Below are 25,580 nucleotides of genomic sequence, written 5' to 3'. Positions count from 1 at the left end.
TGATATCTCTGCTGAAACCCAAACGATGTTTATCTACTTGGACATAAATCATTATCAGATTGTGGGTGACACCAAAGCACCGCTGCTTAGAGTCATTGTACTAATCGATGTGTGAAAGACGGTTACGCTTTCAGCATTCAACCAAATCATCGCAAAAATTTAAGCAACTTAGATTACATAAAACTTTTCGTGAATAACATCCAGAGCATTGCGGTAAACCTACAAACAGAAACTGGTAGACTTGTACCAATTTCAGGAGGAGGAGGAAAAATTGTTTTGACTTTAAAATTTCAAAAGTTTTCCGATCAAGTAATGGAGGCGTACTATCATAAACAAGCGACCATGCCTCACTTCTCAGGACATTACAGACAACGGGGTAGTGGCCTCGGTGATTTGGCTAAGGGTATTGGATGAGTCGCACTTCCATTAGCTTGGATAATTATAGTACCAGCAGCTAAACGTACTGGAAAAGAATTACTTGTTCAAGCAACACCCGAACTAATGGATATAGCAACCAGGAAGAAAAAGCCGAAACAAGCCTCGAAAATCACAAAAACAAACCCAATCAAAAAACCAGTTGGAGCTGGATGCAGCAAGTCCCGTCTGAGCAGAAAACGGAAAAAAGCAAAAACAACAAAAAAGTATAACAAAAGTTCTCTTCCAAAGAAACGAACTCCACTGAGAAGTCGCTTCAATTTTTTCACCAAAGTCTGAAATGATTTCTAATTTCTTATCAACTGAAGCATCTCACAGCTCATTAGATTTAATTGAAAAGCCTCCTGTACTCGTTACATTTGAAAAAGTATTCAAAAAAATTTGTCCATCATGTTCACCTGATGTCCCATGCTCGAATTTGAAATTTTATGATATAGAACTAACGTTATCGATCTTCAACGAACTCGCTTGGAGATTGTAGCACGCGTTGTTCAAAAAAATGATAATGTACTGCGAACTCATGCTACAGAGGCAGTACAACGATACATCCCATTTTTGGTTAATTAACCACTGTCATCTTTCTTTTCCGAATGCACAATGTCTCTGAATGGAGAAAAAAATTCACAAACTAATGCCAATTTTACCCATAAGAGTTTCATTGAGACCAAATTTTTACACGGTAATGATGCAAAGAAAACATGGCTTGATTGTCATTGCTATTATATCAAAGATAATCCATCGGGCATTGATGGTGCTAATGGGCGAGCTAGAGATGTCGCGGAACATATGCGAATCGTAGCTGCATCAAGCCAATTTTGTCAATTTGGTAAAAATGCTTGTGACTTTTTATCATGTGACAAACATCTTATCAGCAGTTCTATAATAAGATTTTTATCTCTGATGATCTCCTATTATATTTTTTATCATGTTAGAGCATCAATATAAACATTACCAAATTCAACTCCGCGAGGCAAACCTAAATTTGGGCGAAAGGGTGGTAACAGATTTTGTACTGTCTACGATAGAAAAATTTATCTTGAAAGCACCAGCAATATACAACAATAATGAAGTTTTTCCGAGACCATTTTTAGCCACAACAGTTGTACAAAGCTGGCGACAGGAAGATGTTTTTACCAAAGAGCCAGTTTGTCGAATGATTGTGGCAATGAGCACAAACACAGCATACTTGGACTTAACTCGATCAAATCCGTTTCATTGTCAAAAGTTTGTTTGCAAGAAATCATTGTTTACCAAAAAGGTTTACCTATTGATGGTTGTCCTGTATCAACGACTGATAACAAACGATTATACTATAACACATTGGGAGCTCCAGACTTTGTTTTTAACAAAAGTCACGAAATCAATTTGGCTAATTATCACAATCAATATCTTATGGCATTTGATCTCATATCTACTCAGGAGGCTCCACATGACATTACTCATACTGAATTGACCAATTGCACGATTTCAGAGGAGCTTAAACTTAACGCTCCACTTGCTGAAAATATTCAATTACTTCTCATGGGAGAGCGCGCATCAACAGTATACATCGGTTCTGACAAAAAAAACTGCCAAAAACACTCTCATGACCTAGAAGAGAGGAAGAGAGAGAGAGAGAGAGAGTTCGAGTAACGGAAAAAATTGACAACGTTTATAAATCGATGCAAACGTTTAAAGTATCGATTTGCAGCTATTGGACCAGCTAATTGTCCATTGACGTTGAAAAAAGACAAAACCTTTTTAATTAAGAGCGCATCAAACTCTGATCAACCTGGTATTCATTGGTTGCAATTTGCTCGAGGTGATGGACAACTTTTCTGCGATGATCCCTTTGGACAAAAACTAACAACTAAAACTCAATTTTATGTGGACTTTATTGTACTTACGGTGCCCACTCGATACTAACGTCTAGATTTCCCATAGGATTTAAAGTAGTTGACCATGATATGATGAACTTTGCTAGGCATATGATGTTCTAAATTAAAAAAACAATGTTCTGTATAAATTATAATTAATTTTTTTTTGCCCAAAGTTGTTATGAAATCCAACTTCGATGTTCCAGGAGGTTTGAGAAAACATGATAGACTGAAAATGAAAAAAAGTCCGGAAAACAAAAACATGATTTTAAAAACAAATTTTCCTTCTATTAAAAATTTTCCAATCAAAGTATTTGAGTCTATTTTTAATCGACCAGATCCTCTCAAAAAAATATCAAAAATCTTAGAAAACTCGGCTGCATGCTTGCCATTCAGAAAATGAGTGAACCACTCAATTGTTACGTTAGTGATTAAACCAGTTTGATTTTGAACTGTTTTTGTCTGAGAAGTAAAACACACATGAGGCAGTCTCTTGCGAACAATTCCAGAAGATGACCCACCAATATCTAGATTGTTGACTGAATTGTAGTTAACTGCTATAAACATTTTGTCCATTACCGATCCAGATAGTTAAAACTTGTTGCCATTAGAGATCAAATACTTGAAAGTGGAGAGTAAATAACTCTAAAGTAGGGGAACAATGAAAGTGTTCGGACTCATCTTGCTGATTGTTTCAGCAATGCCTTTTGACACTTCTACAAGGACATGGATATGGGCATTGTCGAATGATTGAGGACAATTGTCACTTTTGCTAGTGTGAGAAGCATACACAGATTTCAAACTATTGGAAAATGAGGAAAAGTCGGGTTCATAACGTGTGATAAAAAACTTGAAGCTCTTTCCAAACTGTTTAAATTAGTCAGGAGACTAATCGCACATGGCTTCAACAGTTTTAGTAGTAGCAAATACGAATACAAAGAATAAGATTTTTCACGACCACTTTAAACAAGTCTGCTTTTGCAATCGGTGGTGTCATGACCCCAATTTTGATCGCTTTCACACTCTTGTTCAGAGCACTTATCTTTTCATTTTTCCTACGCTTTTTTCGAAGTTTTTCAAATTTTTCAGCTGGTTGTTGTTTTCTTTTCAAGTCTTTTTTACTCTTTGAATAGTTTTCAGCTAATTTATTGATTTCATCGCTTCTCAGTGTAACTGCTTGATGAAACCTGAAGAAGCCTTCCTCTTCTTTTTTGTATAATTTTACCGTTAAATAAGACCACTTTTCTCATTTTCCTTGTTACTATCTCGGATATATACGCTTGTCACCGTTAGAAAAATCACGGACATCGTCAAAAAATTTTCCTTATCTGAGTCAATTGAAGCGAACATGTTCTTTTTCGCATAAAAGATCAGCAACTGTTTTGCAATAAATGAAGAAAATTTTTTTATTACAAAACAAAAACAAGTTGGCGCCTAACGTACACTAGATCCTACATATTAAAGGTAAACCTTGTGAAGAACTAATAAAAATCAGTTGCTTTTGCCCCTCAGGGTGACACCAAATGCATTATAAATTATTGCCTTTGGATAGTTTCAGTTAAAGATGCCTTGATAACCCCCAGGGGTGTGTAAAGGAACTCAAACTACTTTCTTCTTTTTTGTAGGCCGCCATTAAAGATAACGCAAAAAAACTGATTACCTTGTAGCCCGAGGTGAAACACCAATCCCCCATACTTTGGGCGTTAGTGGATAAGGTTGAAATCTCAGGTTTATTTTAAGAACTAATAAATAATTAATGATCTTAAGCTTGCAAATAATTCACTCTTTTTGATCTCGTTCTGCACTTCGTTATATAACCAATTCATTCTAATTTTACATTTTTTGAAATGTCTTCACGGATTCACACATATTAAATTTGTGATTGTGAACGAACAACCTTTTACCCGACTTATCTAGCAGAATCAGTTGCAATAGATCAACAAACCAGAAAACATTGGCCTGCTCAACCCAGCGAAGTCAACGATCTGTCAGCGCCTCGTCATACACGAGCAGACGAAGACGAAATGAAAACACTTAACCTTATGATGCTTTCAAACAATATGTGTGACATGATGGAACTCTTTCGATTAGAACGAAAACGTTTGAGTGACCAAAGTGATTCTAACGAAAATTTTCCCAATTTTCGAAGAACAGATTTGCAGATCGGCTTAGTTTGGAACAGTCAGTGACACAGATCCTGTTCTCTTAAGACTGTCAGAGCATCCTATTCTACAAATATCAAGAATGCATATTTCGGGATCTTGCCGAGCGAGAACATTTTTGGGGTATCGAATCCTTTTCATCACCTGACGAAACAAGAGCAACCGAAACCGTGACATCGATTTTTGTTCAAGTTCTATTTCTTCAATTTTGCCCGGAATTAAAAATTAGCTGCTCCAATTCATTACCCAGCCATAGCAGACAAATGAGTACCCCGTGAATTGAAACGCTAAGTCTCCTACTTTAGAAGCGAAGATATTTTGAACGCGTTTTCAGTCAATAATCAGAAAACAAAAAAACCAAAATGTCTAAATTTTCACAAAAGATTTTCAATCATCTAATTCACTAATGAGCAACTAGTTATATCAAAGATTAAACGCTGCATTACTCAGACAATAAAATTTGACTCAATTGAAAGCTACGAAAATCAGATTTGAAAATGCAAAACTTTTGTTTTTCAAAAAATATTTTAAGCATGAAGGAGTCGGAAAAATGCAAGTTAAGTACTTTTTTTGAATTTCGGTATATATGTGTATATAAATTTGTCTAATTTATACTTATTAGAGAAACCAGTGTGCCCCTGTAGCCCACTGGTGCTCTAATATGGTTAATATGGTTATATTAACATGGTGCTCTAATATAGCAAGTGACTAGAACCACTCGAAAATTATTTTGAGCATGAAGGAGTCAGAAAAAAGCGAGCCAAGTACTTTTTTTTTGAATTTGGGATACATGTAAAAATAAATTTGTTTAATTTTTAATTATCAGAGCGCCAGTGTGCCCCTGTAGCCCACTGGTGCTCTAATATGGTTAATATGGTTATATTAACACTGGTGCTCTGATATAGCAAGTCATTAGAATCACTCAAAAACACTATAACACATTGGGAGCTCCAGACTTTGTTTTTAACAATAGTCACGAAATCATTTTGGCTAATTATCACAATCAATATATTATGGCATTTGATCTCACATCCACTCAGGAGGCTCCACATTACAATACTCATACTGAATTGACCAATTGCACGATTTCAGAGGAGCCTAAACTTTACGCTCAACTTGCTGAAAATATTCAGTTACTTTTCATGGGAGAGCGCGCATCAACATTATACGTCGGTTCTGTCAAAAAAAAACTGCCAAAAATACTCTCATGACCTAGAAGAGAGGAAGAGAGAGAGATAGAGAGAGAGAGAGTAACGGGAAAAATTGACAACGTTCAGATATCTGAGTTTATAAAACGATGCAAACGTTTAAAGTATCGATTTGAAGCTATTGGACCAGCTAATTTTCCATTGACGTTGAAAAAATACAAAACATATTTAATTGTGAGCGCATCAAACTCTGATCAACCTGGTACTCATTGGTTACAATTTGCTCGAGCTGATGGACAAGTTTTCTGCGATGATCCCCTTGAACAAAAACTAACAACGTATCCGAACGTATACAAATATGAGAGACGTTTCATGAGTTTACATGTCGGTGAAACAATTCAAATACTGATGAACAGACCAATTCAATCAGCAAACTCAGTTTTATGTGGACTTTTTTGTACTTACGGTGCCCATTCGATAATAACCTCTAGATTTCCAATAGGATTTAAAGTAGATGACCATGATATGATGCGTTCTAATTTTAAAAAGCAATGTTCTGTATAAATTATAATTAATTTTTTTTGCTCAAAGTTGTTTTGAAACCCAACTTCGAAGTTTCTAGGAGGTTTGAGAAAACATGAGAGACTTAAAAGGAAAAAAAGCTCCGGAAAACAAAAACATGGTTCTTTCCATTAAAAATTTTCCAAACAAAGTATTTGAGTTTATTTTTAATCGACCAGATTCTCTCAATAAAGTATCAAAAACCCTAGAAAACTCGGCTGCATGCTCGCCATTCAGAATATGAGTGAAGCACTCAATTGTTACATTAGTGATTAAACCAGTTTGAGTTTGAACTGTTTTGTCTGAGAAGTAAAACACACATGAGGCAGTCTCTTGCGAACAATTCCAGAAGATGACCCACCAATATCTAGATTGTTGACTGAATTGAAGTTAACTGCTATGATCTATTTGTCCATTACCGGTCCAGATAGTTTAAACTTGTTGCCATTAGTGATCAAATACAAGAAAGTGAGAGTAAATAACTCTAAAGTAAGGGAACAGTGAAAGTGTTCGGACTCATCTTGTTGATTGTTTCAGCAATGTCTTTCGACACTTCTACAAAGACATGGATATGGGCATTGTCGAATGGTTGCGGACGATGGTCAATTTTGCTAGTGTGAGTGGCGAGTGGGGAGGGGCATGAATATTTTGAGCATGAGGCAGTCGGAAAAAAGCGACGTAAGTACTTTTTTTTGAATTTCGGTACTAATAGTGTGCCTATAAATTTGTTTGTACATATATTGTACCAGTATGTAGATATAAAATTGTTTAATATATACTTATTAGAGCACCAGTGTGCCCCTGTAGCTGAGTTTCGGTTTAAATATTTTGAGCATGAAAGTGTCAGAAAAAAAGCGACGTAAGTACTTTTTTTTGAATTTCGCTACATATAATGTACATATAAATTTGTTAAATCCATACTTATTAGAGCAACCGTGTGCCCCTGTAGCTAAAAAACGACATTTTGAAAAAATTCTTTAGAAAATCAATAAGTAAAATCCTACAAAATTTAACCTTTCTTGAGTGGGGGAGGGGCATGAAAATTTTGAGCAAGAACGAGTTGGAAAAAAGCGACGTAAAAACTTTTATTTTTTTTTGAATTTCGGTACATATAATGTACATACAAGTACATATCTGTAAATATAAATTTGTTTAATTTATACTTATTAGAGCGCCAGTGTGCCCCTGTGGATCAAAACCGACATTTTGAATTAACTCTTTAGAAAAAGTACAACCTTTATATGTACATATGAATTTGTTTAACTTATACTTATTAGAGCACCAGTGTGACCCTGTAGTTGAAAACCGACATTTTGAAAAAAATTTTAGAAAATGTACAACTTTTATATTCACATATAAAATTGTTTAATTTATACTTATTAGAGCACCAATGTGCCCCCGTAGCTGAAAAACGACTTTTTGAAAAAATTCTTTAGAAAATCAATGAGTAAGTTCCAAGAAAATTTAATTTTTCTTGAGTCGGGGAGGGGCATAAATATTTTGAGCATGAAGGTGTTGGATAAAAGCGACGTAAGTACTTTTTTTTGAATTTCGGTACATATAATACACATATATGTACATATATGAACATATAAACTTGTTTTAATTATATTTATTAGAGCACCAGTGTGCCCCTGTAGCTGAAAACCGACATTTTGAAAAAAAAATCTTTAGAAAATGTACAACCTTTATAGGTACATATAAATTTGATTAATTTATACCTAATTTATAATTATTAAAGTATTTGTTTAATTTATACTTATAAGAGCACTAGTGTGCCCCTGTAGCTGAAAACCGACATTTTGAAAAAATTCTTTAGAAAATCAATGAATAAGTACCAAGAAAATTTATCCTTTCTTCAGTGGGGGAGGGGCATGAATATTTTGAGCATGAAACCGACACCTTTCTTGAGCATGAAACACCTTCCTTGAGTGGGGAGGGGCATGAATAATTTGAGCATGAAGGAGTTGGAAAAAAGCGACGTAAGTACTTTTCCTTTTTTTGAATTTCGGTACTTATAATGTACATATATGTACATATCTGTACATATAAATTTGTTTAACTTATACCTATTAGAGCACCCGTGTGCCCCTGTAGCTGAAAACCGACATTTTGAAAAAATTCTTTAGAAAATCAATGAGTAAGTTCCAAGAAGTTTTAACCTTTCTTGAGTGGGGGAGGGGCATGAATATTTTGAGCTTGAAGGTGTTGGAAAAAAGCGACGTAAGTACTTTTTTTTGAATTTCGGTACATTTAGTGTGCCTATAAATTTGTTTGTACATATATTGTACCAGTATGTACATACAAAATTGTTTATTGTATACTTATTAGAGCACCAGTTTGCCCCTGTAGCTGAAAACCGACATTTTGAAAAAATTCCTTAGAAAATCAATGAGTAAGTTCCAAGAAAAGTTTTGAATTTCGGTATTTATAATGGACATATATTTACATATATGAACAGATAAATTTATTCAATTTTTTTTTATTAGAGCAACAGTGTGCCCCTGTAGCTGAAAACTGACATTTTGAAAAAATTCTTTAGAAAATGTACAACCTTTATATCTACATATAAAATTGTTTAATTTATACTTTTTAGAGCACTAGTGTGCTCCTGTAGCTGAAAACCGACATTTTGAAAAATTCTTTAGAAAATCAATGATTAAGTTCCAAGAAAATTTAACCTTTTCTGCGTGGGTGAGGTACATGAATATTTTGAGCATGAAGAGGTTGGGAAAATGCGACGTAAGTACTTTTTTTGAATTTCGGTACTTATAATGTACATATATGTACATATATGAACATATAAATTTGTTTAATTTATACTTATTAGAGCACCCGTGTGCCCCTGTAGCTGAAAACCGACAATTTGAAAAAACTCTTTAGAAAATCAATGAATAAGTACCAAGAAAATTTATCCTTTCTTCAGTGGGGGAGGGGCATGAATATTTTGAGCATGAAACCGACACCTTTCTTGAGCATGAAACACCTTCCTTGAGTGGGGAGGGGCATGAATAATTTGAGCATGAAGGAGTTGGAAAAAAGCGACGTAAGTACTTTTCCTTTTTTTGAATTTCGGTACTTATAATGTACATATATGTACATATCTGTACATATAAATTTGTTTAACTTATACCTATTAGAGCACCCGTGTGCCCCTGTAGCTGAAAACCGACATTTTGAAAAAATTCTTTAGAAAATCAATGAGTAAGTTCCAAGAAGTTTTAACCTTTCTTGAGTGGGGGAGGGGCATGAATATTTTGAGCTTGAAGGTGTTGGAAAAAAGCGACGTAAGTACTTTTTTTTGAATTTCGGTACATTTAGTGTGCCTATAAATTTGTTTGTACATATATTGTACCAGTATGTACATACAAAATTGTTTATTGTATACTTATTAGAGCACCAGTTTGCCCCTGTAGCTGAAAACCGACATTTTGAAAAAATTCCTTAGAAAATCAATGAGTAAGTTCCAAGAAAAGTTTTGAATTTCGGTATTTATAATGGACATATATTTACATATATGAACAGATAAATTTATTCAATTTTTTTTTATTAGAGCAACAGTGTGCCCCTGTAGCTGAAAACTGACATTTTGAAAAAATTCTTTAGAAAATGTACAACCTTTATATCTACATATAAAATTGTTTAATTTATACTTTTTAGAGCACTAGTGTGCTCCTGTAGCTGAAAACCGACATTTTGAAAAATTCTTTAGAAAATCAATGATTAAGTTCCAAGAAAATTTAACCTTTTCTGCGTGGGTGAGGTACATGAATATTTTGAGCATGAAGAGGTTGGGAAAATGCGACGTAAGTACTTTTTTTGAATTTCGGTACTTATAATGTACATATATGTACATATATGAACATATAAATTTGTTTAATTTATACTTATTAGAGCACCCGTGTGCCCCTGTAGCTGAAAACCGACAATTTGAAAAAACTCTTTAGAAAATCAATAAGTAAGTTCCAGAAAAGTTTTTGAATATCGGTACTTATAATGGACATATATGTACATATACGAACATATAAATTTGTTCAATTTTTATTTATTAGAGCATCAGTGTGCCCCTGTAGCTGAAAACCGACATTTTGAAAAAATTCTTTAGAAAATGTACAACCTCTATATCTACATATAAAATTGATTAATTTATACTTTTTAGAGCACCAGTGTGCTCCTGTAGCTGAAAACTGAAATTTTGAAAAAAAATTTAAAAAATCAATGATTAAGTTCCAAGAAAATTTAACCTTTCCTGAGTGGGTGAGGGGCATGAATATTTTGAGCATGAAGGTGTTGGAAAAAGGCGACGTAAGTACTTTTTTGAATTTCGGTACATATATGTACATATATGAACATATAAATTTGTTAAATTATACTTATTAGAGCACAAGTGTGCCCCTGTAGCTGAAAACCGACAATTTGAAAAAACTCTTTAGAAAAGCAATAAGTAAGTTCCAGAAAAGTTTTTAAATCTTAAATTTAATAACGATACCTGAAATAGAGGGTTAAACCGGAAAATTAATAACATTTTTCGGGTAAGAGAATCACACTATAAAGTTTTGATGAGATTTTAATAAAACTTGTTCAATTCACTCGGAGGGGGCAACTACTCGTTTATTTAAATGGTTTAAGGCCTGTTGAAAAGCCAAAACACCGATAAAAACAACACGTTCAAAAGAGGTGGCTAAACTGGTTGATGAATTTTATCACATTTCAGATAAACAAGCCCAGAAACTACCATTAAAAACTTTTTGAGCCTACTTGAATATAAAATACGGTTAAATTATTTAGAAACATAGAATTCTTGGAAATCAATTTTGAATTCATTTTGCTCCGCAAACTGTTCGTAATTTTTGTTCACAGAAGATTATAAAAGACGTCTAAGCAAGCCATTCATTCGATAAAAGCTTTTTTTACACTGAAAACTTTCAAGACCTCCATACAATTTTTAAGTTTTTTGACGACAGGCGTTTGCAAAGCCAGCGAAGTTGATACACTCACAGGCGTTCTGGAGTGGTGATACCCGAACATGATGAGAAATCAAAAGAAATCAAATGTCACACTGGGACATGCGCAAGAACTTATTGACACGGAACATATAATCGAGATAGAAAAGCCATGTGTGTTCTGTAACACTCTTTTCCCATGCTTACCAAACGCATATGTGACAGGAGCATGTGCTGCCAGCGTGCGAGCCTAAAGTCAGCGATAATATCGACTGCGGGATAATATCGACTTAAGAGAATGCTTTTGGCGGAAATTTGAAAAAAATTAAAGTTGTAATCGCAAATAGAGAAGTTGACATGCTTAGTCTAACATGAACAAGAAGGAAGCATTTAACCAGCTGCTTTCTGATCATGTTCAGCACGGACCTCACAAATTTCAGCTACAAGGCGAAATTGGTCTGTGAAGTTTGTGGAGGAAGACGACCAGTCTCATAAGGCTACATTAATTGTCAACACAGGCATGTGGATTTGTACTTCGGAGGGGTAACCGACGAAACCATTAGCGAAATGGTTGACCAAATGGTTAACACAATTACAATGTTTGGTTCTCATAGGAGTGGATGGCTGATAGATAAAATCAGCAGAGTCAACATTTGCTTGGCAAATTTTCCCCCAATCAGAGCAGGCTCGTATATCCCGCTGCCCGCCGAAATTGAAGAAGTACCAGCGAATTGTGGTAAATGTCCACAACACATCAGATCAAAACTGCTGCCTGTTTTGCTACTACGCAGCATATTACGCGCAACCCGAAAAGCCGCCACCTTTTGATCCGGAACAAAGATGGCCGAAAAAGGCACAGATCAGCACATACGATTGAAAACTACAACAGAATCTGGTGGGGATCAACGGTGATTACCAGATGCCTATGAGCTTGTTTGACATTGAGCGGTTTGAGCAGCTCAACGAAGTACAAATTAACGTTTTCCGGTAAGATAATTTAACACAAAAAAAAATTTTTTAATGAAAAAATTCATATACGTTGTCCGCAATGCTTTATACAAGATTAAGTAGAATCCGGTAAAATTATTCGCTTTTGAATAACCTAACTTATTGGTTTAGATATGAGGAAAACGAGCTAGCACCAATTCATCTGTCTAAACGATACGTCTGTAACTTTGCCGTAGACCTTCTGTTGTTGGTAAACAGTGACGACAACTACCAGCGAAACAAACAGTGTAGAAAAAATTTTCATATTTGTACATCAAGCGAAATTGTGAAAAATCGTCAATAAATGTGTTATATTACGGAAGGATAAATTATAAAATGCCAAAACACAAAAAAAATGTTTTCAAGACGTTAATGGCAAGACGGTGGTTTGCCCCGCGCGTAATCTACTTCGATCTGGAGTCAATAATTGTCCCTGCTCCGAGACCTGCCCGTAATCCAGCTACTTCGCATACCCAAACAGTGGAAATTCATATAACATGCAGCTATGGACTAGTTGTAGTTGAGCATGGCACCTCAACTCCAATCAAGTACGAAATGTGTAGAGGACCAGAGGCTATGAAGCACTTAATAAAATCATTGGAATCGTTATTGTGGGAGATCTACAATGCCAAAACGTAATACTTCACCTTTCTAGGACAACCCAAATTTCCGAGAGAAGCGGCAGACACTTGCTAGATTTGAGAGGAACAGTTCGCTGAAGAATCCATAATGGAAGTTGACTACTGCCACGTAACTAACAAACCTTTATGTTGGACGCATCATGACTTTAATCTAGCAAGGAGAACGCCTAAATTCACTCCGATAATAGCTCACACTTTGTCGAACTACGAAATGCTTGCTATTGTAAAAGCCCTTCACAATGCGAACACTAAAAACCAGTTTTCAGTAGTCCCCTCGACTGACGAAAAATATATCTCGCTGACGTCGGTTTGGATAAAAAAATGAGGACAAACAAGGGGAAAAAGACAAACTTATGAGAATCTTGGGTTCATTGACTACACAAGTTTATGCTCTCTTCATTGAGTCAGCCAAATTAATTGAAAACCTGCCATCAGACGGATTTCAGCTGATGGAAACACAATTGGCATCAATGGGTTACTCACAAAAGCAATTAGATCTCCTTAAACAAAAGGGCTACTACCCTTATTCATACGTGAACAGCTTTGAGAAATTTGAAGAAACAAAATTGCCAGCAAAAAGATTGTGGAAAAACAGTTTACAAGGGGCAGAAGTCAGCGTTGACAAAATGGAATACAACCATGCGATGAAAGTATTTCACCAGCTACGTTGCAAGAACGTAGAATAATACCATGACATCTTTGAAGCGTCAGATGTTCTTCTTTTAGCATGTGTATTTGAGCAGTTCAGATCTGTTTTTCACGAAACGTATGGACTGAACTGCTCCTTTTACTACACCGCGAGCAATCCTGCAGGCGACGCTTTCTTAAAGTCTGCAGTGCGGATTTGATACTGTTAACCGAGGCGCGATCACTTGGAAATAACCCAAAAGTTGATCCGCGGTGGCATGCCATCTGTTTATGCCAAGAAATATTGGAAAGCTAACAACAAGTACACAAGCTGATTTGACCCCAAAGAAGAATCAAGATTCATAATTAACCATGATGTCTATAACTTTTACGGGAGAATCATGGAGAATTATCCACTACCACTAAAAGAATTTGTCCTAGTTGAAAAAACTTTGCCACAAATATTGATGATTAGCCCGGATTCTCAATTGGGTTACGTTGTGGAATGCGATCTCGAAATACCTGAAGAATTGCGTGGATACTTTCAAGAATTTCCCATCGCGCCTACGAAGGAAGTAGTTAGAATGGATATGCTCAGCACGGATCAACTCTGAATATTAAGACCCTTCCCAAAGTACCAAAGCTGATGCAAACCCTTAACCCGAAGCACAAGTAAGTTCTCCACTATTTGACCCTCTTTCTACATGTTCATTTTGGCATAAAGTCAAAAAATTCGAGTGCTACAATTTAACCATCAAAAAGGTTGGCTCCTTTTTTGTTCAGCTGTTTACCGAACTCAAGAAGAAACGCAGTAAACAAATTCCAGCAAGACTTCCACAAAAATCAAGTGAACTCTGCGTTTGAAGAAACTCTGGAGGCTATGCTAAAAAGAAGAATGCTGAAATTGTAACAACCGAAATGGAGCATCTGGAAAAAAAAACATCAAAGAGTAGCATAAAATTGTTCCAAATAGTTGATGATCAAGTTGCCGCGATATAATTAGTGGTTTCAAGCGTGAACTGGACTGAGCCAACCTTGGTTGGGGTAGTTACTTTGGACCTCGCAAAAAAGTATATGTTCGAGTTTCATTACCCAAAAATGACACCAAACCTCGAATTAGAATTAATATACAGCGAGACCGATAGCTTCGTATATGCCGTGAAATTCGATTACATCTATGAAGACTTCATGTTTTTTCATCAAGAATTCGACTTTTCCAACTATCCCTCAGAGCACCCGCTGTATAATGAGGAAAACAAAAAATTCGTTTTGAAAATGAAAGACGAGATGGGAGGGAAAATCGTGAAAGAATTTTAGCCCTGAAGCCAAAACAGTACTCCATAATGGACAAGGTTGAGTTGATTGATTGTTAAGTATAATATTTTCTTGTCTATTTCCCGTTTTTTTGTGAAGCTCTCGGAAAAACATCCGAATACTTTCCGTACCCAATATATATATATTACTTGTCTACTCAATACTGGACAGAGTTGGAGTTGAGTCGATTGTTTTTGAAATACAATAATTTTTTTTCAAGTTCCCTCTTTAAAAGATTCGTTTTATAAAGCTCTCGCAAGAAAAAAAAACCCCAATACTTTCAGTACCCACTAATAAAAATTGTTGTCTTGCAAAAAGTTTCGGCAAAAGGAATTACAAAATTCGCGCAAAGAAAACTACTTCATGTCCCATTCAAATTATGCCTGTTCGACAAAAAACGCTGCGTTTTATCAGTTATACGATAAATTTGAAAAAAACTTGAAATACAATTTGTTATAACTAACAAAATTGCAATCTCAACTTTCGATGGCAAGTTTTTTCTTCTCTTCGATGCAGTCTCAAGTCTTCGTTTTGGTCAGTGCAAGATTTTCGAAGATTATTTCTTCTTTGAGATTATAGATAACAGTTTAAAGGAAACCGAAAGAGAAATTAGAACTCAATCTTCCTTTTCGTCGATTGAGAAAAGCATGCTCGATTTTGTAATACCGGATCACGGCTTTAACCAGCCTCAGTAGAGTCCCGGAAAACTGAGAGCATGTACGTCAAAAAAATTTCGAGGACAGTGGGCATACCCAAAGAACCCTTTTTTAGTATCTGAAGCTACTGAAATTAGAACAGTTGAAGAAAGTGACTCTAGTCATATGAATTCGTCCGCAGAAATAGTCTGCAAACGAAGTAAACTTACAAATAAAAAGACTGACTACCATTGCTAAAATGTTTGGCTTTTTTGAAATTAGGTTTGTTCGCATTTTATAAATTGTTTGAACTGCAATAATAGTTTAAATAGTTAACTTTTTTCTTTAACTGCTAAGGTGAAATGTTTGTAATAACGTGATTTGAAAAAATGGGAGGAAATTTACGCTAAAATTTGTATAACACTTAGGATTTCTACTTCCAGCTTTTTGTTATATATCACAACAGCAGTGACTTATTATAATATAGTCATTTCATAGCACCTAGGATATAATAGAAATGGTTTTGGTTTTACTCTTTGTAGTGCCCCTTTGGTTTGAAATTTTGATTTGAGCACCTATGTGGTTTTGTGATTAGGCTCTGGAGCATCCCTGGGTAGGTACCCCCCCCTCCTGTTGGAGTGAATTAGCCTACTACAACACTTTTTTGATTTCAAGATTTTTTTTGATTATTTTTGTTTTATGAGAAGTCATTGATAGCTAGAGAAAACTGCAAAACAATTTTTGTTCAGGGAAGACGAGCCAATTTTATTGCGCATGAATCAGAGCTGGGTTGCTCATGCCTTTTTTCGAATAAAGAATAAGATAAAAACTCTATTTCCTATTTGCCTATTTGTCAATTTGCCTATGTCCCCACTTCTTGAGTTTGCTTCAGAAACCCTAAATTTTTTGTTGTGGGTCAAATCTAAGTCCATCCAACCAGATAGAGATTTTTTCATATTCGTATCCGGGAGATTTTTTGTGAAAGATCTGAAAAATTTTACTTCTCACATAAGTTGATTATCAGATAAGAAAGGCTTTGTTTCAGATCTGGAAAAGATTTTACGCATTTCAGATCTGAAAATTGGGTCTCAAATAGAAACTTTAAGACCTGAAATAACATTGGAAAACAATTTTTCAGATTTGAAATCACATCTGAAAAATATTTTGTTAAACTCTAATTTATGCAGTTCGAGCAGAAAAATTGAGTTTTTATGATTTATTGTTTCTGCAATACACAATTATTATTAGATAAATTAGCGGTAAAAAATTTTCCTTATAACCAAACAGTTTTTTTAATTAGATCTCTTGTTCAACTGTGTTAAAAAGTTTTCAAAAACTGTTAGAATACCAGTCACATTACGAGACCACACTGTGCATGTTGTAAGCTGTGGGCGGTTTCCAGGCAAAAATCAGATTTGTGGTAGAATCCGCATCTTTGCTATTTTTCTTTGATCTTCTCCGCTGTTTTGGATTCCACAGACAAATAGCTAAAACAGTGTATTGCTCAAAATCTCTCCAAAAAAAGTCATCTTTGCGGAATCCGCAACAAAATGTGTGAAATCCGGAATCAGTTTGTGGAATCCATGAACGAATAATTATAATGTGCTTAGCAAACTTAGTCTGTCGCGGAATCCGCAACTGTAAGTGGAATCCGCAAACAGTAAGCAGAATCCGCAAACTGTAAGCGGAATCTGCAAACTGTAAGCAGAATCCGCAAACTGTAAGCGAAATCCGCAAATTTTAGGCGGATTCCGCTTACAATTTGCGCAATCCGATTAATATTTGCGGATTCCATTTACTTTGCGGAACCCACTTACCTCTGCGGAATCCGTTTACGATTGCGGTATCCGGAGTAACTACTTATATTCGCTCGTTGCGGAATCCGCAACATAATCAATGTACTAACAAAGCTCGCGTTACAGGTATTTGTACGCGGAATCCACTGAAATTGTGCAAGTGGAACCCACTTACTTTTTGAAAAAACATATTTGAAGACTTGTCTCTGGAATCCAGGAAATACAGACACAAAAACTGTGCGCCTAACCAGTGCACAGTTTGGCCACGTAATGCAAATTTTCGACTTTCATGCGCTTTTTTTTCGTTTCCAATGTTTATCTCATGCTTGGTGAAACAACTTTTGGCAGTCTCCAACTTGAGATTTTGCTGAGTACCTGCTAGTAGCTAGCAGAAGCTATCAAATACAAAAAAAATAGAAAAAATTGTGTCAGAACCATTAATTTTTTAGATCCAAAAACCAAGAAAAACTAAATTCTAGGTCTGAAAGTAGATTTTAAACTACTACCTTCTTCTGAAATTTAGATCTGAAAAAGATTATATCAGGTCTGTTTTAGAAAAATTACTGGGTACGGGGAGAGTGTCGCTCTCTTCATTTGCGTTTTGACATTGTTAAATTTTTGTTTTAGATTTCAAGTAAAGTCTACAAAAAAGTTATTAAAAATGTGTATCTCTGAGAAAGCATGCCTGAGTTTGCGCAATTTTTGTCCACCGGTGTATCCGCAAATTTTTTCAAAAATTTTAGCAAATTTTGTAGAAGTTTCCGCAAATTCTAAAGTAACGTATTGGAAAAGAGTAGAAAAAACCTATTTTTTGTTCTAAAAATAATTTTTACAATTTTGGGAAAAGGATGTCATATAGCAGCAAATGCCGCCTCGCAGACCTCCACGGACTGGATCACGTGGTTCTGGGAATCAGTTGAATGCATTGGGGGGACAGACATCACGTGGCAGTCTGAGTAGGGGCGATGGTGACTCATTCAAGTCAATGGGGGGACATCAGATGAAGTCAGCTGTACCCCGGGGGAAGAGAGGAAGAAGGACGAAAAGGTAGTTCAAATTATCATTATACGAGTTCAAGTATAGATCAAACTGCTTAAAGAATTCATAGAACCTTCTTTGATTTGCTATTACACATTTTATATATATATTTTTAAAATGGCTCTTTCAATTTATAGCCGCACCCCCTCTACTCTCGGTTTTGAAATTCCCTTTGGGTGTACTTGTAGGAATATGAGTGCAGCCGGTCCACGTGGTGGTTCCTCCTCCATCCCCCCTCCTGTGTCGCCGGCTGACCAATCACAACAGTCCCTGATGGCGCAAGAGGGCCCCCACCAGGGCAACAGACCCAGATCAGTGGCTCCAGTATCCAGACCCACAGGCACAAAACATTCAAACTCTAATCAAATTTGATAAACTGTCGCCCTTTTGTTACAATTTCTTAGCACCAAAAAGCAAATTGATTTGTTTTTTTATACGCAAAATTTTTTTAACATATCTTACGAAACCAATTGGCCTTAGTTTTTTTTGATATTCCTTTTCTTACCTACAATTGGACATAAGACTTTAAACCCAAGATTACAGAAACCCCTTTTGTTCGGAATTGAAAAAAAAAACTATCAAAAGCGACGAAAACGCAAAACCGTTTGATAAATCTGTCTCATTTGATTACTGTAATCTGTGTAGTTTGTGTTTCCAGGTCAGTCTCGGACAGTGACTTCTGTGCGGAGTGTGGCACACCAGCTGGGGGTGGAGCTGGGAGCTCTGATTGACAGTTGTCAGATATTTGACATGAGAGATGCCTATGTGAGGGGGGAGTTACAGAGCAACAGAGTGGTGTGGAAAGTGTACTACAAGGGGAGACTGTCAGACATGAAGATGAATGAGATCAGACTGTTCCACCACGAACGAGTGAGTCATCGTTTTTTTCACCATCGAGGCCATCTGAATTTCCTCTGCCTCTCTTAATACTTCTACATTTTTTCGGTCGACGAAAACTAAATGTACGCAAAGTTGGTGTGTATGTTCTTTGACTTTCTCGGCCGTATAAACATGAACTTAAAATTTAAACTTGAATTATCAAATTTTCATCTTTTGCCTGATTGGTCTCAAAAAAAATTGTTAATCTCAACTGTTATTCTCAACACCTATAAAATTAATTTTTGGCAAAATTATATCACATCTCAGTGTTCTTTTTGATACCGGGACACAGCTGATTTAAATTATCCAGAAAAAAATCAAATAAAACTTGAAATTTAAAAATCAGTTTATCTCAAATTGAGAAATTGAGTTGATTCAGACAAGCCTATGCAGAAAAACCTTAATTCGAGTTCTAGCAGAATCAACATAGTGCATTTTGTTGCGCGAAATTTGAGCCCAAAACTTTAACCAGAAAACGATCATTTTGGAAACTTTAGTGAATCTAAAATTGAGCTAAAAATTATTTTTTCAAACGCTGACAAAGCTATATCCTTGTCAACCTTTTATGTTGCCCCATAAATATATTTTCAATAATGATTGTCATTTTTACCATATCAAATATCATTTTTATAAACTTTTTTTCAACATTTTGCGCCAGTTTTTGGAGAATATAATTTTGTTGTATTTTTGCGCTACATAAGCGGCTCACTGTAAAATAGTTCTGTCAGCAACTGAAGCAATAATTTATTCCTCATATTTTTTTGATTAAAATCAACCCAACTTGAGAAAAATACATTCAGTTCAAATTTTCTTTTCAGTTTTATTAGGTTTGTCCGAATAGTTCAAATTAACACTGATGGTTTTGGTGAAGTAAATTGCAATAAAAGACCTTCATTAAAGATAAAAAAGTAAGATTGAGGATAACCAATACAACTTTAGGGCGGAAGTGCAAGCAGTAAAGGATGTAGGAGGGCGGACGCCAGTCTCACTCAGGAATTCAATCCCCTGCCGAACCAAAAGGCCCCTTGTAGTCGTTTTGGGTCAAAATTATCAAAAAACTGTTCAAAAACTTCTTTTGGCCTGTTTTTTTTCAAAAATTAGCCCGCCGCGCAAAAAGTGTGGCCAAAGCAAGGGTCTTCTAAGAGTTCTGACAGAGCTCGGAAAATCAATTTTGTCCACCTAAAACAAAGGTCGACAAAATTTTAGACTTTTTTGAAAATCTGCACCCTCTTGAGAAAATCCTGGATCCACTCCTGAGTTAAGCCTTTTAAGGCAGTGCGAATTTCATCAATATTTATGTGTTGATGAGTTTCGATTACGCATTATTGCTTCATACCAGATCTTTCCTCACACTGTTTTCCCAAGGCGGTGCCGTATTCGGAAACTTTAAATGGGCGAATAGTCAAATCACAAGTGTTTGGAAGTGCCTTACCGCGAATGTTCAACATTCTTAAGAACGAAGATTTTATTGAAGTTAGAAAGAAGATCAGATTCTTTCGTTTGCAGAAAATTTTTATTTTTTACCGATGTGACCAGGAATTAATTTTTTGAAGGGATTTTATTTTTGGTAGCCATTACGACGCCAAGAAGCTCGGGTAATCTACTAATGGTTTGGATTCCGTATACATTGCCCCTAGATTTCAAAACTGGATAACAAAAACTAATTCAAGATTTAATTCGATTACTCAGACAAGTTAGTTTCTACACTTGAAGCAAATTTAAGAAGAATGTTGCTCGATGCTACAGTTTGGCAGTGGACTCTGCAGTAGATTCGTTTTTTTTTCAGCATATTATTTTACAGTTTAAGAAATAAAATCTGAGAGCTCACTTACAAAAAAGTAACTGCGTTATTCCTTGATCAACAGCAGAATCCATCGGCAAAAAAGGAAAGCTGACTGCCGAATCCACTGAAAAAATGTGAAATGCAACAATTGTTATCGGAATCTTCTTCAACGGCTGAAACCCACACTTTTGTCTCAGGAACTCATTGACAAAAAGATTTGTTGGCTTTTTGTGGTGTTTTGTCGAGATTTGCTTGTCGAATTAACTGGCAAAAGTATCTAAGACACGCAAAAGATAGGTCTATGGAAACCAGAACTAAGAAAATTATGTGCGTAGTTATAGAAAAAAATTCAGCTCTGTAATGTCTTAATTGCGTTAAAAGAGGAGGAAACGCCTTAGCTTACGTTTGAAGAGCAAAGACTTATTTTAAAAAAGACGTACTCTATCGACAGGCCCTGATTGTATCTGGAATAAACCCACATGAGCCTGAAATTCCAAACACAAATTTGGGTCGTTTTAAAAAAAATGAGAAACACAGGATGTTTTCTGATGTGACTCTTTTTGCAACGAAACCTTTGTTGCTACTAATTTTTACAATTAAAACAAAAGCAATTTCAACTGGCAAATAAAACCATTTTTCAACTGAAACAAAATTGTTTCTCAAATAAACACAAGTTGGCTTTCCAAATTCGTTCTACCCATATGTTTTCTAGAAAACTTTTTCAAAAAAATCATTAAATCGCACATTAAATCTTGCCACAAATTTTACAGTTTACTGGATTTTGTCAGATAATCTAAATTCATGTAACCAAAAAAATTTTCATTTTGATCTAACAAAAAAATATACGAAAGTTGTCACATCTAGGAAATCCTTACATCTTAAAACTTGAATGAAAGTGTTATGGTATTCCAAATTTTCAAACAATTTCTTTTTTACATAATTTATTAGAGATCAACTATTTCAAGGTTGAAGCATTATTTTTGAACATTTGAAATTACACATTTCATCCCAAATCACAAAAAAAACTGCTCGTATCAGGGCAAATCCCTGAATGTTCCGACTGCCTTTTAAGGTTTATGGAGCAGCAGTAATAACATAAAAAATTAAAAGAAATAAAATGAAATGAACGTTTTATTTCTAAAATTTGAAATTTTTTATGAAAATCATCTCCCCACACGCCATATAAAGTACAAAAAGATAGATTTTGTTTCTTGTAACAAATCAATTATGGCACATAAGCTTCGTTCAACCAATTTGGAACGATTTATAAGACGGATTAAATCTCCGCTTACGCGTTAATAGCCCGAATTATATCGCGCGTTAATTGGCTCAAATCGGTCAAAATGGCCAAAATGGCAATCTTTAAACCCTCACAATTTTACGAAAGTGATCACAGGTGAAATATCTCTTCAAATTTAAGCTCAGGATAACAATACCTTTTTATTGATAAAAAAATTCTGTCAAAAATGGCTAGTTAAAAAGTCGAAATTTGTCTGAAGAAAAAAAAATCCGAGCACAAATATTCCGTTACTTTCGTATCGAAAGTCGGAACAATGACAAACTCAGTAATATCAAACATGGACCTCCAGCTTTAGCTGGGCGTTGTACGATTGATCCGAATACTGTAGAATTTGAGCTCTTGCATTCATCCTCGAACTTGGAAAGTGTTTCTCTGTTTTTTTCTCTCCAATGATGTTCTCTGCTTCAGTTGGGCAGTGGTCGTCCCAGTTCGTGCCCCCTGATAGTGGAGGTGAGGGAGACGGAGGACCTGTACATAGTTTATCTGTCCCACTTCGAGTACTCCCTCTACCAGGAGTGGCTAAGACACAAGAACACTGCCGCACAGTCCAACACCAAACAGCTGGAGAAGAAACTAGGTACGTAGAGAGGGGGAAGGGCACGGGCGGATTTAGGGGGGGGGGGGGGGGGTTGGGCTATTAGGGTTAAGAATACAAATAATTTCAAGTCAGTCGTATGCCACAAATTTTCTTACCAATTGCCAATTTTTTGGCCTAAGATTTCGGAAACAGAAGATTGCTATCTCATGGAGTAATTTTAGATGGTTCCCCATTTTAGCTCTAAACAACTTAACACCATACAATTTTACTGCCTACTTTTTGTTGCCGTAGCAATTTAACATTGCTACATTTTAAAACCATTTCTATAACCTAAAGCCGTTTTAATTTAGAATGAAAAGAAATCTTTTAAATGCTTAATGACATTTCGGGCATCTGATTTTCCCGCTGAAATATCATGTTTATCCTCTCCACGCATCTCGATCAATTCTTTATTCTGTAATGCAGATGCTCGACATTTGTGTGTTTGATATTTTGAGCAAATCCAGTTTTCGGTATGCTTAATTTTTCGCTTGAAATAAAATTCTAGACTCAATCATAAAAAGACTCAATGTTTGGCTGAAATTTTTTAGAGCATTCAACATCATTAGCCGTTATTTTTAATTATGTTGAAATTGAATTTTGATGAGCTATTCAACTGTGATTGGGTTAAATACATGTTGTAGCAACGTGGGTAGTGCAGATTCTTGTGATTCTGAGCAACTACTGGTACGAGGCTCACTTCTTCGAGTTCATTTCCCCTTACCACACTTTCTATGTCAACCAGCACAAGAAAGTGATCGCAGCTGACTTCTACGGCTGCGCATACGCCAGTCAGGTAAGTTCACCTGATGAACAACTCACACATGTGTGATTGAAAAGAAGAAGAAGAAGAAGAAGAAGAAGAAGAATTAATTTCACTTAACAATCAAATACACTATTACATTAAACAAAAAGTATATTTTCTATCACATAATAAATGAATCAACAGTTTACCCAAGATTGTTAAGTGAGGATACGCAAAAGGTTTTCTTCAAACCCACTAGGAGCGTACCCCATAGATTACACAAAAGAAAAGCACATCAATGAGTCATGAATAAGTGATAAATATAAATATAATAAGAAAACACCGCCAATCTGCAAGATCTTAGAACTTAAGATACAAAATATATATTTTTTTTAAACTGATTTTAATAGCATGTGATTTTTGGTTGTGAGAATACAGAGGCGGCGTTTAAGGAGTTTGCGGGGGTGGACGCTTTCCATTTTAGGAATCGATCCTTACGCACACTTTGGTACTATTTTGCGAATATTTTTTGACCGACAGACTGAAACGTTTCTAAAAGCGCTGTTTTAGATGTAATTTCTTACAAAAGGTACCCAAGTTAACAGTTTTTTTCATAATTTGCTTTTTTTTCAAAAACTTGGCAGAATTAGGTCTTAATAGTGTTTTCGGAGAACTTGGAAATCAATTCGCTTGTCCTAATAAAAAGCTCTGCAAAAATGTTGATAACTTTTGAACATCCGCGCTTTATGCATTATAGGATTAACTCTCTGCATATCTGTATCACTGAATACGTTTCGCTGCAAGTTTTTGTCAACAGCACTTTTAAAATTGGGCAATAAATTGACCTAAAATAACTGCGTTGCAGGCGGATGGGTCGATAGCGAAGCCGAGGAATGAGAACTTCAGTCCAATCCTGATGCCACCCGAGTTCGCCAAGGGCAAGCTGAAGCTGGAGAATGCCGGCTTCGACGACATAGACGCATTCATACCCAGCATGATATGGCTAGCAGGTCACAGTCGCAAGGAAATATTGAAATACACTATAGATTCTCACCTATTTTTCACTAACGAATCCATCAATATTACACGCCACTACGATCATTTTTGTGTGTTTTAATGCCTTTTTTTGTTTAATACTAAAAAGGAAAGAACCAACTCAACGTCAGATTACCAAGATAGAAATTTAACGTTGCTTTGCTGTTTGATTGACAAGTTTGACTAGCTCCCGATTGTTGATTTTCAGCAGCCCAGGTGTACTTTTTTGTGTTTGGCACCACCCCCGCCTACAAGCAAGTGGGGGAGACATTCACCCTCCAGTTACCCCCCGAAGTGAACAAGTACTCGAGACACTTCAAGAGGTTCCTCCTCCTCTCCCTGGACCACGAGATGGAGAACAGGTTCGCCGACTTCGACCAGTGTCGGGAGAGCAAGTGGGTCGACTCCCAGTTCGGATGTGTGGTCGTCGACACTCCTCAACAGATAAGGTACTCTAATCTTTCCATCGCTTTTTCTTCCATTTTTCTGCTACTTTTTCTAGTTCTCATCTCATTGATCGATCTCCGGAGGGGGGGGGGGGGGAACGAAAGTGGTGGTTAGGTAGTTATGCGCTCCCCTTTTTAGGGTTTTTTCTTCTTTCTTTGTTGACTAAAACTAAACTGATTTCTTGACTTCTCTCAAAACACTCTAGGGCCCAAAAGAAACAAGCCAAAATGCCGTTTTCAGAAGGTTTTGACCAAATAATTGAAAATTAAAATAGATGCGATTTTCTAAAAGGATGCTGAGAAAAATAGGAGATCTACTTCACAATCGCCCCCCCCCCCCCCTCTTTGGTATCTACTTGAGAATTGCCACCACCTATTAATAAAAAGCAGTAAATTAGCACTGAGCTTTCTATTGAGAATTAGAATTTTGCTAGATTCTGATTGATCGAAAATGCGTTATTTTAATCTACTTAACAATTGCCCCCCCCCCTTTTCTTAAAAAGGGGGCAATTGTTAAGTAGATGCGAAAAACACTCAAGAAGTGACCCTTTGGTTGGTGAAGGGATTGAATCCCTGGCGAGAAAGGGCTTTTCCAGGTTCCATTGTAGCTGAAAAACCAAAGTGATCGCCTTTTTTTATTTGCAGCCGAGGTTAATCAACAAAATTTGCAAA

The 25,580-nt window shown here is 35.9% G+C and overlaps 1 protein-coding gene across 4 annotated transcripts in view; it reads left to right on the top strand.

Annotated features, from left to right (window-relative positions):
• LOC134851749 (14-3-3 protein homolog 1-like) overlaps positions 1-25,580 on the top strand; it is a 524,146-nt gene that overhangs the window by 391,482 nt on the left and 107,084 nt on the right. The window lies entirely within an intron of this gene.

Source organism: Symsagittifera roscoffensis, chromosome 7 (assembly GCF_963678635.1).
Source record: "Symsagittifera roscoffensis chromosome 7, txSymRosc1.1, whole genome shotgun sequence".
Taxonomy (NCBI): Eukaryota; Metazoa; Xenacoelomorpha; order Acoela; family Convolutidae; genus Symsagittifera; species Symsagittifera roscoffensis.
Note: the sequence above shows the minus strand (reverse complement) of the source record. Positions and strands in the feature narration are given on the sequence as shown.